This window comes from Chiloscyllium plagiosum, unplaced genomic scaffold (assembly GCF_037043375.1).
Source record: "Chiloscyllium plagiosum isolate Xiang-an unplaced genomic scaffold, Cpla_swu_hap1 HiC_scaffold_51, whole genome shotgun sequence".
Classification (NCBI taxonomy): Eukaryota; Metazoa; Chordata; class Chondrichthyes; order Orectolobiformes; family Hemiscylliidae; genus Chiloscyllium; species Chiloscyllium plagiosum.
In genome coordinates this window covers 38,937,830-38,953,125 of record NW_028270189.1, presented here as the reverse complement: position 1 = coordinate 38,953,125, position 15,296 = coordinate 38,937,830, and the positions used below count along the sequence as shown (strand labels likewise).

Genomic DNA, 15,296 nt, shown 5'->3' with positions numbered 1-15,296 from the left:
GCAGCTCAGTGATTAGTACTGCTACCTCACAGCACTAGTGTCCCAGGTTTGATTCCAGCCTCAGGCGACTGTCTGTGTGGAGTTTGCATATTCTCCCCGTGTCTGCGTGGGTTTGCTCCGGTTTCCTCCCACAGGTCCAAAAATGTGCAGATCAGGTGAATTAGCCATGCTAAAATGCCCATAGTGTTTGGTGCATTGGCCAGAGGGAAATTGCACCTGGTGGGTTAATGTTCGGGGGGTCGGTGTGTACTTGTTGGACCGAAGTGCCTGTTTCCACACTGTAGGGAATCCAATCTAATAACTTCAGTGGACAGAATAAAATTTGGGACAGTCTTTCGTCTATCCACTTGTTATGAATTCAACTATTATGAAACTCTGGAAAGCTTTCATGTTTCTATTTTGTCTTAAGATGTGAATGTGTGCTTCAAATTTTTCTAGAAGATAAGCCAGGCTGACATTTATATCATTAGCCATATCACTAAACTTTGAAATTTGTTGTAAACAGTGGAGCAGTGTGACTGCAAAAGGAAACACTGATCCTGCAACATTGATTGGAGCACGAATGACAAATTCTAAAAGGGCTGTTCAAGTGGGAATTCCCTTCCCCAGAAGTTTGTGGTGCCTGGATGTTTACATTTATTCAAAGTTGTGCCTGTTAAATATTTGATAGAAAAGTGAATGTAGGACAATAGTGCACGTACAGAAGAAGTACTTCTGCGAACACAATCAGATCATCTACAATCTTAGTGCGTGGCAGAGCAAAGACAAAGTGCCTAATGGCCTACTCCTACTCCTCAGTCCGATGTTCCTATATTCCATTCAGCCCCTCACAGCTCCTGCACAGGATTGGATGGAGGCCACATGCTGGACATACCTGGTTAACAGTAATACAGGATCTCCTTCTGTCCTTTATAATTGTCACACACAGTTTGGCGTGGGTTGATAAATGTTAATTCAAAACCCAGGCTGGGCTCAAAAGACGCCTCTGGTGTATTTATAGAATGTCTCCTCTCTGCAACTTGTGCTTCATTTGTTGGTCATGGTGCAGACCCAGATTCACTGTGAATACAGTCACCATACTTCACCCAGAGATGACTCATAAAATGCTTTACTCTCTCTAACTGTAACGTTCAAAAAACGGAATGTTCGGGAAAGTTACAACCATTAACTTTTTAATTACAGAATATGAGAACATAAGGAACAGGATCGGATGTTAATTCGGAATGTCAGGCCTGCCGTGCCTTTGTATAAGATTATAGATGATCCACTGTTGTTATCAACTCTGCTTTATTTCCCAATACCTCACATCCCTCAATTCAATGTCAGGTGAAAAACCCACCTATCACTTCTGTAAATACTTTCAGTGATCTAGCTCCCCGAACTCTCTCGACCAGATAATTCCTGACATTTATTATCCTCTGTGAGAAGGTTACAGTCCCCAACCATACACTATAACCTATTTGTATGTTCTAAAGAGGTGAACACAGCAGCTCATGTAAGAGTGACAGATCCTGATGTATATGCCGGAGTTGACTCAAGATGGTTTAAAGAATCGTTGACTAAATTAAATTTAATATTAATCAGGCACAATCTCTCCACTGGGGGGTCAGAGGAAGATGTTCATGGTTGGTGGACATCAATGCTTTCAGTCCCGGGACATCCCTACAGGAGATCCTCAGGGTAACTTCCTCGAGGAAGTACAATTTTTTCGCATGGACATGTGGTTAGAAGGTTCTTGAAACAGATGAATCCAGATTTCATAGGGGCACAAATGAAGAGGTTTATTTAGAAGTTGCACTGAAGCTGACGATTAGACCAGGACATCACAACGGTGGTGCTGGGCAGGATTGGTGAGTGGGGAGGATATAGAATTGTAGATCTGCCCAGGGCTAGAAGGATAATGGAGTTTGACAACAGCCTGGTTCCTTCTCGTATATCAATGAGCAATTTATAAATAGTAATTTGCTTGATAGAATTTATCACGAAATGATTTTTTGATTGAAAGTGAAGACACTGATTTCCCTTTTTCCAAAATTTACCTAACATGAGCAGAAACACAGTTCAGCCCGGTTTAATAGACAAAGAGAATGACTTACTAGGAACACCAACTAAAGCGAAGATGGGATAGTAACCGCCTTGAGTAATCCAAAGGATATCTTCGATCCGTGTTGCTAATGATATCCAAGGCTGAGAAAGGTAGTGAAGACCCTCGGATAAACTCCTGTTCATTGTTGGAACGTTCCAGTCAAATGTTCTCAGATTCTGATCCATTGTTGGAACATTCCAATCTATTGTTCTCAGATTCTGATCTCTCCTTCCCCTCTCTCTGGAGCTGCTGATCCCTGTTATTGCTGTCGGTGATTCTCCTGCTCATACTATGGGATATCACATCGAACCGGTCCTTATGTGAAGAAGAGGCTGATCCTCCAGTAACACACTTAGGATCCACAGCGACTGACATTAATCACAGTCGCTGAACAAATAGCTCCAGTTGACCCATTTCAATTCAATAGAGTTATTATTAAATTTCAAAATAACGTATAAAAGTTACACATTCGGAGTGGGACATGTGAGGGTGACTGAGGGAAGGAATGTTTGAGATGTAAATTGGTGTTAATATTCAATCTGAATTGTTTATGGTAGTAATGACAGAGGATTGTCAGAACATAAATGCGTTTCTCTGTTTATAATTGGAAACATACAGTCTGCAACTGGTGATCGGTCATTACAACATAAATAAAACATTAAGACAATTTTTATAGTCGATAATCTGACAGGAAAATGTGCCGAAGACAAAATGGGGTTATAATAGACAAACGGCATGGATATGTTAACAGAGAATTGTCCCTGACAAATGCAATTCAGATTGTTACTCCAGGATCAGAGAGGGCAGGTGAGGGTCATGCTGTTGATTTATTCATGCCAATCAACTGTGATGATGTGCCACCTACTGGACTTCAATTACAATGTGATTATGGCATTGGGGTGGAGACAGAATGCATTCAGAATTGGGGGACATGGCAGCTGAGACGAGAGTGAGGGAACATGATATTGCCAATTCATCCGTATTAGAACGTTTCTCTTTATAAATCATTTGAAGATCAGATGCAAGTATAACTCTACAATGAGGACTGAGGAGAGCAAATATTACGAAAGACCGTACGACTAGAAGACATAGGAGTAGGAACTTGGCCATTCAGCCCATCTAGTCTGCTCAAACATTAATCAAAGCTGATACATTTCTCAAACCCATTCTCCCCATCACCCTTGATCCTATTTACAATCGAGAACCTATCCTACGCAGACTTAATTATACTCAATGACCTGGTCTCCACAGCCTTCTGTGGCAGTGAATTCCATAGATTTACAATGCTCTGGCTGAAGACGTTACTCGTTAACTCTGTTCTAAAAGGTCTTCGTGGTGATCTATGTCTGTGCCTCGGATCCTAGTCTTTCCCATCAATGGACATAATTTTCAAAACTCCACTCTGTCCAGGTCATTCAGCATTCAGTACGTTTGAATTAGATTCCCCCTCATCCTTCTAAACACCATCGTGTATCGACCCAGGCCCTCAAACGTTCTTCATATGTTAAGCTTTTCATTCATGGGACCATTCCAGTGAACCTCCTCTGAACACGCTCCAGGACCAGTACATATCTGCTGAGACATAAAATCCAACATTGCACACAATAATCGAAATGTGACCTGACCAGTGCTTTTTAGTGCCTTGTAAGTACATCCCCGCTTTTAACTTCAATTCCTCTCAAAATAAATCCCTTCATTGTATTTGCCTTCCTAGCTACTGACTCAACTTGCAAGTTTACCTTGAGTGACGCCTGTACTAGGATTCCCAAGTCTCTTTGCATTTCAGACTTCTGAATTTTCTCCCCATTTAGAAAATAGTCCATGCCTCTGTTCTTCCTACCAAAGTGCGTGACCTCAGACTAGTGCATGTTTTACTTCATCTGCCACTGTTTTGCCCATCTCCTCACCTGTACAAATCCTTGTGCAGCTTCTCTGCCTCCTCAGTGCTACCTGTCCCTCTACATATCTTTGTAATATCTGCAAACTTAGCCGGAATGCCCTCCGTTCCATCCTCTAGATCATTAATGCACAATGTAAAAAGTTGTCCCAACACTGAGTCTTGCAGAACACATTATATCACCAGCTGCCATCCTAAGAAGTACCATTTTATCCCCACTACCTGCTTTTTGCCAAACAGCCAAACTTCTATACATGCTAGCACTTTGCCTCTGTCACCATGGGCCTTTATCTTAATCAATAGTCTTATGTGTGGAACTCGTCAAAAGCCTTCGTGAGGCCCAGGTAATAACATCCATTGGTGCTCCTGGGTCTGAGCTGCTCGTTACTTTCTCAAAAAGTTCGAGCAGATGTGTCAGTTATGACCTCCTCTTGATGATACCATGCTGAGTTTGCCCTATATTACTATACACCTCCAAATATTCAGAAATCTTATCCTTCCCGATCGGTTCCAGGACCTTACCCACTACTGAGGTTAGGTTATTTGGTCTGTAATTTTCCGTCTTCTGCCTTATTCCCTTTTTAAACAGGGATTTTACATTAGCGCTATTCCAGTCCTCTGGGACATTCCCTGATTCGAATGATTCCGGAAAGATCACCACTAACTCCTCCTCTACCTCTGAGCTTTCTCCATTAGAACTCTGTGGTGGAGTCCTTCTCGTGATTTATCCATCATCAGCCATTTAGCTTTTCGACCCTGTTTGCCTTGGCGATGGGTGACATACTGAGCTTTGCCCCTTCACATTCTTGAACTATTGGGAAATTATTCGTGTTCCCGGCCGTTACTTTGTTCCCCACTAGTGTCTGTCCTGTGCAAATTTTCCAACAGTCCAATGTCTACTTTTGTCTTGCCTTGCCCTTTTTATATCTAAATAAAATCTTACAATTTTCCTTGATTTAACTGGCAAGCTTCCCCTCATATTTAATCTCCTACTTCCATACTTATTATTTTGTTGCCCTCTGGTGGTCTTTGTGAGCTTCCAATTCGTCTGGTTTTCCTCTTTCCTTCGTCACATTATATGCTTACACTTTTGCTATTATTCTGCCCCTGACTTCCGAAACAAACACCTGTTGAAGGACCCGCACTCTGAAAGCTAGTGTGCTTCCAATTAAACCTGTTGGACTATAACCTGGTGTTGTCTATTTTTTTAACCTAGTCAGCCATGGTTGCTTCATCCTCCCCTGTACCATCCTTCTCTTTTCGCGGGAAGAATCTCCGTTGTGTCTCCTGAATTACTCCCAGATACTCCTGCCATTCCTGTTCTACTGTTTTTCATGCTAGACCCCATCCCAGTCGATTCTACCCAGCTCCTCCCTCATGCCTCTGTAGTTGACTTTATACAGCTGAAATACCATTACCTCTGATCCTATCTTCTCCCTCTCAAATTGCAGAATAAATTCAATCATATTATGATTACTGCTTCCTTCGTGTTCCTTCACTTTAGTTCTCTTAAATAATCTGCCTCATTGCACAACACTAAACCCAGTATTACCTGTTCCTGAGTGGGCTCCACCACAAGCTGCTCCAAAAGCCCTATCGAAGATACTCCACAAATTATTTTTCTTTTGAACCACTACCAACTTGATTTTCCCAGTCCCCCCATATATTGAAATCTCCCATGACTACTGTACTTTGCCTTTTCTATGCATCTTTCCTATCTCCTGGTATATATTGTGCTGAAGCTCCTGACTACTACTTTTTGGAATCCTGACCATAACGCCATCTATGTTTCTTTAATCAACCTTTCGGGATACTCTATTCGACCCACACTGACTTTGCGCCATCTGACCCTACTTTGTGTCATTCAGTCAAAACAGTTACACAGGCAGAGAGATGTACAGCATGGAAATAGATCCTTCTGTCCTACTCGTCCTTGCCAATCAGTTTACCCAACCTAATCTAGTCCCATTTGCCAGCACTTGGCCTATATCCGTCGTACCCCTCCTATTTACAAACCCATCTAGATGCCTTTTAAATATTGGAATGGGACCAGTGTCCATCACTTCCTTCAACAGTTGTTTCCATACACACACCACCCTGTGCATGAAAAAACTTGCTCTTTTGGTCCCTTTTAAATATTTCCCTTATCAACCTAGACCCATGCCGTCCAGTTCTTCCCCCCCCCCCCCCGCCACCCCGGGAAAATACTTTGTCTATTTATCCCATGCATACCACTTGTGATTTTCTAAACCGCTGCAAGGTCACTTCTCAGCCTCTGACGCTCCAGAGCAAACAGCCCCAGCCTATTCAACTTCTCCATGTAGCTCAAATAGTCCAATCCATGTAAATCTTTTCTGATTATTTTCAAGTTTCACAACATTCTTCCAATAGTAAGGAGACCAGGAATCTTACGATTGATTTATTTTTATTTTTTATCCCCCCACCAACCTATCTTTTCGATAGGATGCTTATCCTTGAATATTGTCAATCCTGATCCCCTTTCAGCACGTCTCTGCCAATTTCAATCTGCGCTATAAGCTCATTTACCTCATTTCTTATACGGTGTGCATTCAGATATAACACTCTCAGTCCTGTATTAACGGTGCCTCCTCTCAATTTCATTTGTCTGTCCAGTGTGCTTGAAGTTTAATTGTTTACACTTTCAATACACTCTGTCCTATTTGTGTCTGGGCTGGAGATTTTAATAAACTCTCCTGCGTACTGCACTCTTACCTCCTCTTTGAATTCGAGTTTTCTAATTTCCCCTATAACTGAAACCCCACCCAAACCTAAAAATTTGTTGGAAGATCGGACCGCAGCCCGAGTTATGTGATTTGTTAGGACTCTGGTCCCAGAATTGTTCAGATGAAGGCCATATCATCAGAACAGGTCCCTTCTTCCCCAATAATACAATATGCTTATGCAACAGAAAATACAGGGACAAAATTACTTGTTGTACATTCCAAAATACGGCAGGTACAAACAGATAAGATTGTTAAAATACATTCATTACCTTGAGCTATATAAATTGAAATGTGAATTACAAAACCATGGAAGTGCTGTGCAAACATTATCAATCATTATTCTGCCCACAGCTGAAATGTTGATTTCCCCTTTGTCAGTGTTCCCCTTCACTGAGATTCTCTGGTCCAGTCCCACACACAGTTTTTCGGGGGGTTATCAGTTCCTGCTGCTGTTTGCCCAGTCTATTGAAGTTAATCCAACTTCTCCCTGGAACCAGTCGCTCCACTTTCTATCCACTCTGCTGATCTCCATTCACATTCCTTCTTTCTGTTTAATTCTCTCTGTCTCTCTCTCTGTCTCTCTCTCTCTCTCTCTCTCTCTCTCTCTCTCTCTCTCTCTCTCTCTCTCTGTATCTCCAATAATTCTCTCTGCTTTCGGATAGTGCAGTTGGAGAGCTTGTGGATGTAGGATGGGCTAAATTGCCTCCGTCTGTGCCACATAAAATCTGAAGGTCTCTGACCCACAATAAAGACTTTCAGTGCCTGGAGAAACAAGCTGGTCCTGCGAAGGACACAGTACACCATCATCCATTATCTCTTCCTGTTTTCTGTCATGGAGTGTCCTATAAATATCTGTTCAAACAAAATAGACTGACATTCGAGCAGTTGGGAGGACATTTACTAGACGATAGTGAAATCAAGGTTTAGTAAACAGTTCCACCATGCAAAATGTGGACTTGCCTGATAGCAGCTCCTCCCAATTAACAGGCTCTCCCTTCTGCCTGATGCGGATTTGCTTTCCACCAATTTACTAACTTCCTCAAGGTCCAGAATAATTCCATGATCGTAGCTCTCTCAAACCTGAGGGCATTGTGATCACTGTTTCCAAAACGATATTCTACTGAATGGTCAGTCACCTGGACAGAGTCATTTTCTAATACGAGGACCAGTATGGGCCCTCCTGTAGTTGGACAAGCCCCATACCGCTGCAAATAACTTTCTTGGATGCACTTAAGAAATTCTACCCCGTCTAAGCCTCTTGATCTAAGGGACTCCCAGTCAATATTGAGGATGTTAAAGTCACTCACATTTGCAACCCTGTTTTTAATACACGTTCCCATAATCGACCGACATATTTGTTCCTCAATCTTTCGGTGGCTGTTGGAGGGACTACAGTACAATCCTAACACATGCATCCATCATATCTTGAACTCGCTTCATGTTGCCTCAGTAGATGAGTCCTCCAATACGTCCTAAGTGCAGATGTAACAACTTCCCTGATTAGTAATGCAACTCCTTCGCCTCTTTTAGCTTCCCCTCTACCTAATCTAAAACAACAAAACCCTGGAAAGTTGAGCAGCCAGTCCTGTCTCTTTCTCAACCAAGTCCCTATAATGTTTGCAACATCGTAGTCCCAGTCAGGCTCTAAATTCATCTGTTTACCAATAATGATACTTGCATTGAAATAGATACAGTTCAGCCAAACACATCAGACACTGACGTGCAATTTGGTTTGAGATTCCCTGAAGTAGTATCTGCTGCTATTTTCCGGTGACAGGAGATTACAAAAGACTATCAGTAAAGCAGAAAATATTGCAGACAGACAATTCCAGTTTCCTCCTTTGTCACTTCAATCTGTACATTGCATTACACATGATCCGATTTCGATAGAGGGCTGGATAATAATTTCACACTAAACGACTGTCTCCAGCCTACTAACCCGGGAATCCTAATGATCCACATATCAGAGATTGCTGCCAGTTCAGGTCCATCCCGAGTCGGGAATCCCCATGATCAAAATATCAGAAGTGCTACCAGCTCTTTGGTCGTGTATTTAACTGTTCTACCTTCCTATTCCTAATCTCACTCGCAAGTAACATATTCTAGGGTCCCCAGAAATCAAATATCCTTTCAGCAAAACTCCAGCAAGGCCTTTTCTTTAAAGTGAATAGACGTGATAATAAAAATGTACGTGTGACCAGGAAGGTGGAGCCCACTGACTCAGTTCAATGGCCAGAGGATCTGATATCCATCACCTCCACCAAACCTGTTTGACAAGGTGGACATATGGACCATTTATTTGCAGATTGACGAGGATAAACAGAAGACTACAGAATGTCAGAGCAGATGATGTCATTCAGCCTGGTTACTCTGCTTTGCGATTAAATTGGATTGTAGTTATTCTGTTCCTTTCAATGGCAGGGTCTCTACCAAGCATCCCCAGCGGGTGAGAACGTGCCCAGTGTCGTTGTGTGTACAGTCCTGCAAAGGGAGGATCCAGTGCCAGGCAATGGGGTGTGGGGAGCCCCAGGGGTGGCAAAGGAAAGGCTGCATGCAGTAACGAAGGACTGAGGGACTGAAAGAGATGGAATGAGTATCCAGGGACACTGTACTCAGACAAATGGCTGGACAAGATTCCTAAACACCCAGGGGAATCCGCGAACCACGGCTGCTTTTACAAAAAAACTGTCACATTTACAGTATGTCTCCCTCAAATAAAAGAAAAAATACGGTAGATTGTAGAAATCCGAAACAAATAAGAGATATACTGTGGAGAGAGAAAAGAGTTAATACTCCCAGTGCAGACACGGGAATAATGTACAAAGTCCACACAGACAGTTTCCAGAGATTGGAATTAAACCCGAATCCCTATCACCGTGAGGCAGCATTGCTGTTTCACTGTGCTGCTCAATTATGGATAATTGCGGGTAGTATAGTTAGAGGCATAGATAATATTCTCTGTTGTGGTTCTGTTCGCCGAGCTGGGAATTTGTGTTGCAGACGTTTTGTCCCCTGTCTAGGTGACATCCTCAGTGCTTGGGAGCCTCTTGTGAAGCGCTTCTGTGATCTTTCCTCCAGTATTTATAGTGGTTTGAATATGCCACTTCCGGTTGTCAGTTCCAGCTGTCCGTTGCAAAGGCCAGTATATTGGGTCCAGGTCGATGTGCTTATTGATTGAATCTGTGGATGAGTGCCATGCCTCAAGGACTTCCCTGGCTGTTCTCTGTTTGGCTTTACTATAATAGCAGTGTTGTCCCAGTCAAACTCATGTTGCTTGTCATCTACGTGTGTGGCTACTAACGATAGCTGGTCGTGTCGTTTCGTGGCTAGTTGGTGTTCATGGATGCGGATCGTTAGCTGTCTTCCTGTTTGTCCTATGTAGTGTTTTGTGCAGTCCTTGCATGGGATTTTGTACACTACATTGGTTTTGCTCATGCTGGGTATCGGGTCCTTCGTTCTGGTGAGTTGTTGTATGAGGGTGGCTGTTGGTTTGTGTGCGGTTATGAGTCCTAGTGGTCGCAGTAGTCTGGCTGTCACTTCAGAAATGCTCTTGATATGTGGTCGTGTGGGTAGTCCTTTGGGATGCGGCATGTCCTCATTCCGTTGTCTTTCCCTTCGACATCTGTTAATGAAATTGCGCGGGTTTCCGTTTTTGGCGAATACATTGCATAGGCGTTCTTCTTCCTCTTTTTGCAGTTCTGGTGTACTGCAGTGTGTTGTGGCCCTTTTGAATAGTGTCTTGATGCAACTTCTTTTGCGTGTGTTGGGGTGGTTGCTTTCGTAGTTCAGCACTTGGTCTGTGTGTGTGGGGCTTTCTTGTATACCTTTGTGGTGAATTCTCTGTTCGGTGTTCTCTGTAGCATCATGTTTAGGAATGGGAGTTGGTTGTCCTTTTCTTCCTCTGTAGTGAATCGGATTCCTGTGAGTGTGGCGTTGATGATCCGGTGTATGTTCTCTATTTCTGTGTTTTTAATGATTACAAAGGTTTCATCCACATATCTGACCCAGAGTTTGGGTTGAATTTGCGGTAAGACTGTTTGTTCAAATCTTTGCATTACCGCCTCTGCTATGAGTCCAGAGATTTAGATGCATGGAATTCCTAGATGTATGGCACTCATCCACAGATTCAATCAATAAGCAATCTACCGGCCATTGCAACCGACAGCTGGAACTGACAACATAAAGCGGCAGATTCAAACCACTATAAATGCTGGAGGAAAGATCACAGAAGCGCTTCACAGGAGACTCCCGAGCACTGAGGATGTCACCTAGACAGGGGACGAAATTTCTGCAACACAAATTCCCAGCTCGGCAAACAGAACCACAACAACGAGGTCACGAGCTACAAATCTTCTCACAACTTTGAATATTCTCTGTGACCAGGATTGAGAGTCCTGAAGGTTGTGCTGCCTACCTGGTGCTTGGGTTTGGGATATGTCATCTGGGGTGCAGAAGAACTTGGACTGGGAGGTGAATGAGTCATTGGCCAGGGTTCGTGTCGGTACCATTGGCTGGACAAGCAATTGACAATGAAAAGAGGGACGATAAATACAGAACTGAACTGTTATGTCGGAATGAAAGGAAGAAATAATGTAAATAAGGTTGTGACTCATACACAAGTTTGCATGTATGACGTGGAGGGCATCACAGTGACATCACTGCAAGAGGATCAGTAGTGGGAGCTGACTATTCAAGGGTATTCATCCTGTCGAATTGATAGGCATGTGGGCAGAGAGACAGATTTGTCTCTTTCGTAAAAAATGGAATTGAATCAATTAGAAGAAATGAAGTAATCTCAGATGGTGCAGAATCTGTGTCGGTAGAACTGGCAAACAAAAAGCTGAAAAAATGCTGTTGCAGTTATGTACAGTCCGCCAAACAGTAGTCAGGAGCTGCAGTGCAAGATACACAGGAGATAGAAAGATCTGTAGGAAAGGCAACACTACAGTGATCATGTGTGATTTCATTATGCAGGTGGACTGGGAATTCAGATTGATAGTGGTTTGCAGGAAAAGGAATTTGTGGAATGTCTATGATATGGCTTTTTGTAGCAGCTTGAGGAGGCAGACGAGATGAGGGGAGCTTTGGATGAAGGATATCATAGGAGGCAGTGATCCTAATATGATTGAACTTCCTCTGCAATTTCAGATGGAGAAGTTAGAATCAGAAGTAACAATATTACAGCTGAATAAAGGCAATTACAGAGGCATGAGAGAGGAGCTGGGTAGAATTAACTGGGATGCAGACCCAGAAGGAAAGACCGTGGACAAGCAATGACAGGAGATTTTTGGAGTAATTTAGGATGCACCAGAGATTTATCTTGAGGAAAAAGAGGCAGGATAGAGAGAGGATGAGGCAACTATAGCTGACTAGGGAAGTCAGGGACAGCATAGAAGCAAATGAGAACGCATATAATGTGGTGAGTGGCTGTTTGGGAAACCAGAGGATTGGGAAGCTTCCAAAGACAAAACGGAGAGCAAACAAAATAAAATAAGGAGGGAGATTATTAAATATGGGTGTAAGCTAGCCATTAACATAAAAGGAGTCTGTAAGAGCTTCTTTTAATATATAAAGTACAAAAGAGAGGCAAAAGTAGACATTGGACTGCTGGAAAATGATACTGTAGAGGTAGTAGTGGTGAACAAGAATAGGCCGAGGAACTGAAAAATTTGGTCACTGTGGAAGATACGAGTAATACCTTAACATTCAAGATAGTGAGGGGCCAGAGCTGAGTATGCTGGCCACCACCATGGAGAGCGTGCTAGAAAAAACTGAATGACCAGCAGGTGGTTAATTATCCTGGACCAGATGGATTACATTCCAGAGATATAAGGAAGATAGCTGAAGAAGGTGTGGGGGGCTAGTGGTGACCTTTCAGGAATCACTAGAGTAAGGAACGATCCCAGAGCACTGGACACCCACTAACGTGACACCCCATTGTAACAAGAGAGTGAGGAAAAAGACAAAAAAATCCACAATCAATGGCTTAACTTCTGTTGTGGTACGATCCTGGAATCCATTGTGAAGGATGAGATTTCTGAATACTTGGAAGTGTTTGGTAAAATGGGACAAAATCACTTCATCAAGGGAAGGTCATGCCTGACAAATCTGTTGGAATTATTTGAAGAGGAAATGAGCAGGCTTGACCAAGCACAGCCAATGGATGTTATCCACCTGGATTTCAAGAAGGCCTTTGACAAGGTGTCACACAGGAGATGACTGAGTATGATAAGGGCCCGTGGTGTTATTGGTAAGGTAGCGGCATGAATTGAAGCTTGTCTGTCTGGCAGAAAGCAGACAGTGGGGACTAAATAGTCCTTCTCAGGATGGCAGTCGGTGATAAGTGGTGTTCTACAAGGCTCAGTGTTGGAATCGTAACTTTTTACTTGTTACGTTAACAATCTAGATGATGGAACTGAGTGTACTCTGGCTAAGTTTGCAGACGATACATAGATAGGTAGATGGACTGGTCGTACTGAGGAGGCAGAGAGGCTGAAGAATGAGATTGGCAGATGCATTACAACGTTGGAAAGTGTGTGGTCATGCACTTTGGCATGAAGAATAGAGGCATAGTCTATTTTTTAAATGAGGAGATAATTCAGAAATCTGAAGTGCAAAGGGAATTGGGAGTTCTAGTGCAGGGTTCTCTCAAAGTAAGCTTGCAGATTGACGCAGTAGTCAGGAGGGCAATTGTATTCATTATTGATGGCATTTATTACGAGAGGAATTGAATATAAAACAGGTTGTATAAGTCTCTGGTCAGACTACATTTGGAGTATTGTGCGACTTTTTGAGCCCTGTATCTCAGGAAGGATGTTGTGGACCCGGAGCATGTGCAGAATATTTTCATGAGAATGATCAAAGGAATGAAAAGATTATCGTCTGAGCAATGTTTGTGGGCTCTGGGTCTATCCTCGGTAAAGTTTAGAAGGATGAGATGGAATGTAATGGAAGCACAGAGTACTGAATTACCTGGACAGAGTTGATGTTGGTAAGATGCTTCCATTGAACGAGAGATCGAGGGCAGAGGCTTAGATGAAAGGGAACACCTTTTAGAACAGTGATAAGGAGAAATGTATTTAACCAGAGAATGTCGAATCTTTAAAATTTATTGCCACAGAAGGCAATGGGGGCCAGATCCTTAAGTCTATTTCAGACGGCTTTAGATAGGTTCTTGATTATCCAGGAGATGGAGAATTACGAGGAGAAGGCTGGAGAATCGATTTGAGAAACCTATCAGGGATGATTGAATGATGGGCAGACTCGACAGGTTAACTGGCCTCATTTCTGCTCCTGTGTGTCTGCGTAGATGGATTCATGTTCTTCATGAACGTCAGAAGCTGGTGGGAATAGTTAACTGTTTTAGAATGAAGGTATTGTGGCTGCTGACAGTGTGGTGGATAATATGACATTCAGTGCAGGATCACACAACAAATGCACTATATTACTGTGATGATAGTTTATTCAAAACCTGGACCTTTCTGTCTCTCTCAGTCACCTTGGGGAGTGGAGGTTGGGGTGGGTGGGCGTAACGTCCTCAGAGGCACTAACATTATGCAGAATCATGCATCATGAGTGAAACAGTAGACATGGAATTTATCACCTTCTCATTATCTGTTTAGAAGATAAGGAGTAATTGTCCCTCCCTCTCAGTGTTCAATGCCATCACCTCTTATTCTCTGAAAGCACTCCAAATCAAACTTTACTCACTCCTTATGATGCCATTATCCCAGGGATTAATCTGGTGAAACTCCTCTTCACTCTATCTGTGGTAAGGAGATCACTCCTTATAAAGGAGAGAAAATCTGTCCACAATGCCCCAAATACTGCCTCAACAGCACTCTCAGGTTTGATCGCAATAAATCCTTTCCCTCACTTAGCTGTCTCCATTTCCTTCATGTGACAAAGGAAACCATTCATTTGCAATCCATTGCCACTGATGTGGAATATAAAACATCCTTACATCTGTAGGTCAGCATCAATAAAGCCTATCGAGATGAATATCAATCTCGGGGAGAGACACAATGACAAAGAATGCACCTAAAACCGTGAATGGTCACCTATTTGAATGGAAATCAGCTGTTAGATTATGGGAAATAGGCAAAGGAAGGGAGCTGCCTTCACTTTTGTTCTTCTCTCACAGGATGTGTGCAGCCCTGGTCAGGCCAGCATTTTATACCATCTTTAACTGATTGGCTGGTTCAGCTGTTCCACAGGACAGTCGATAGTAAAACAAACTGCTGTAAATTTGCAGTTAAACAGAGACCTGACCAGGGAAGTATGACCCACTGCCTTCTCTAATGGGCATAAGGTAAGCCGATATCAACAGATTATTATTCTGTGCATCTAGATTTGAGACAATCACATGACCACCATACACTATCTTTCCATCTTTCAGATTCTGTACAGAGAACAAGTTAAACATCTCAAGTTAAACATCTTCAATCCGATATGCTAATGACATCCAAGGCTGGGAAAGCCAGTAAATACCATAGGATAAACTCATGCCCATTGTTGGAACATTGCAGTCTAATGTTCTCACAGATTGATCTCTCCAGCACCTCTCTTT

At 42.7% G+C, this 15,296-nt stretch overlaps 1 protein-coding gene across 2 annotated transcripts in view; it reads left to right on the top strand.

Moving 5' to 3' along the window:
* The window catches only part of LOC148135184 (uncharacterized), a 275,374-nt gene that overhangs the window by 230,222 nt on the left and 29,856 nt on the right, over nucleotides 1-15,296 (top strand). The gene's annotated exons all lie outside the window — the stretch shown is intronic.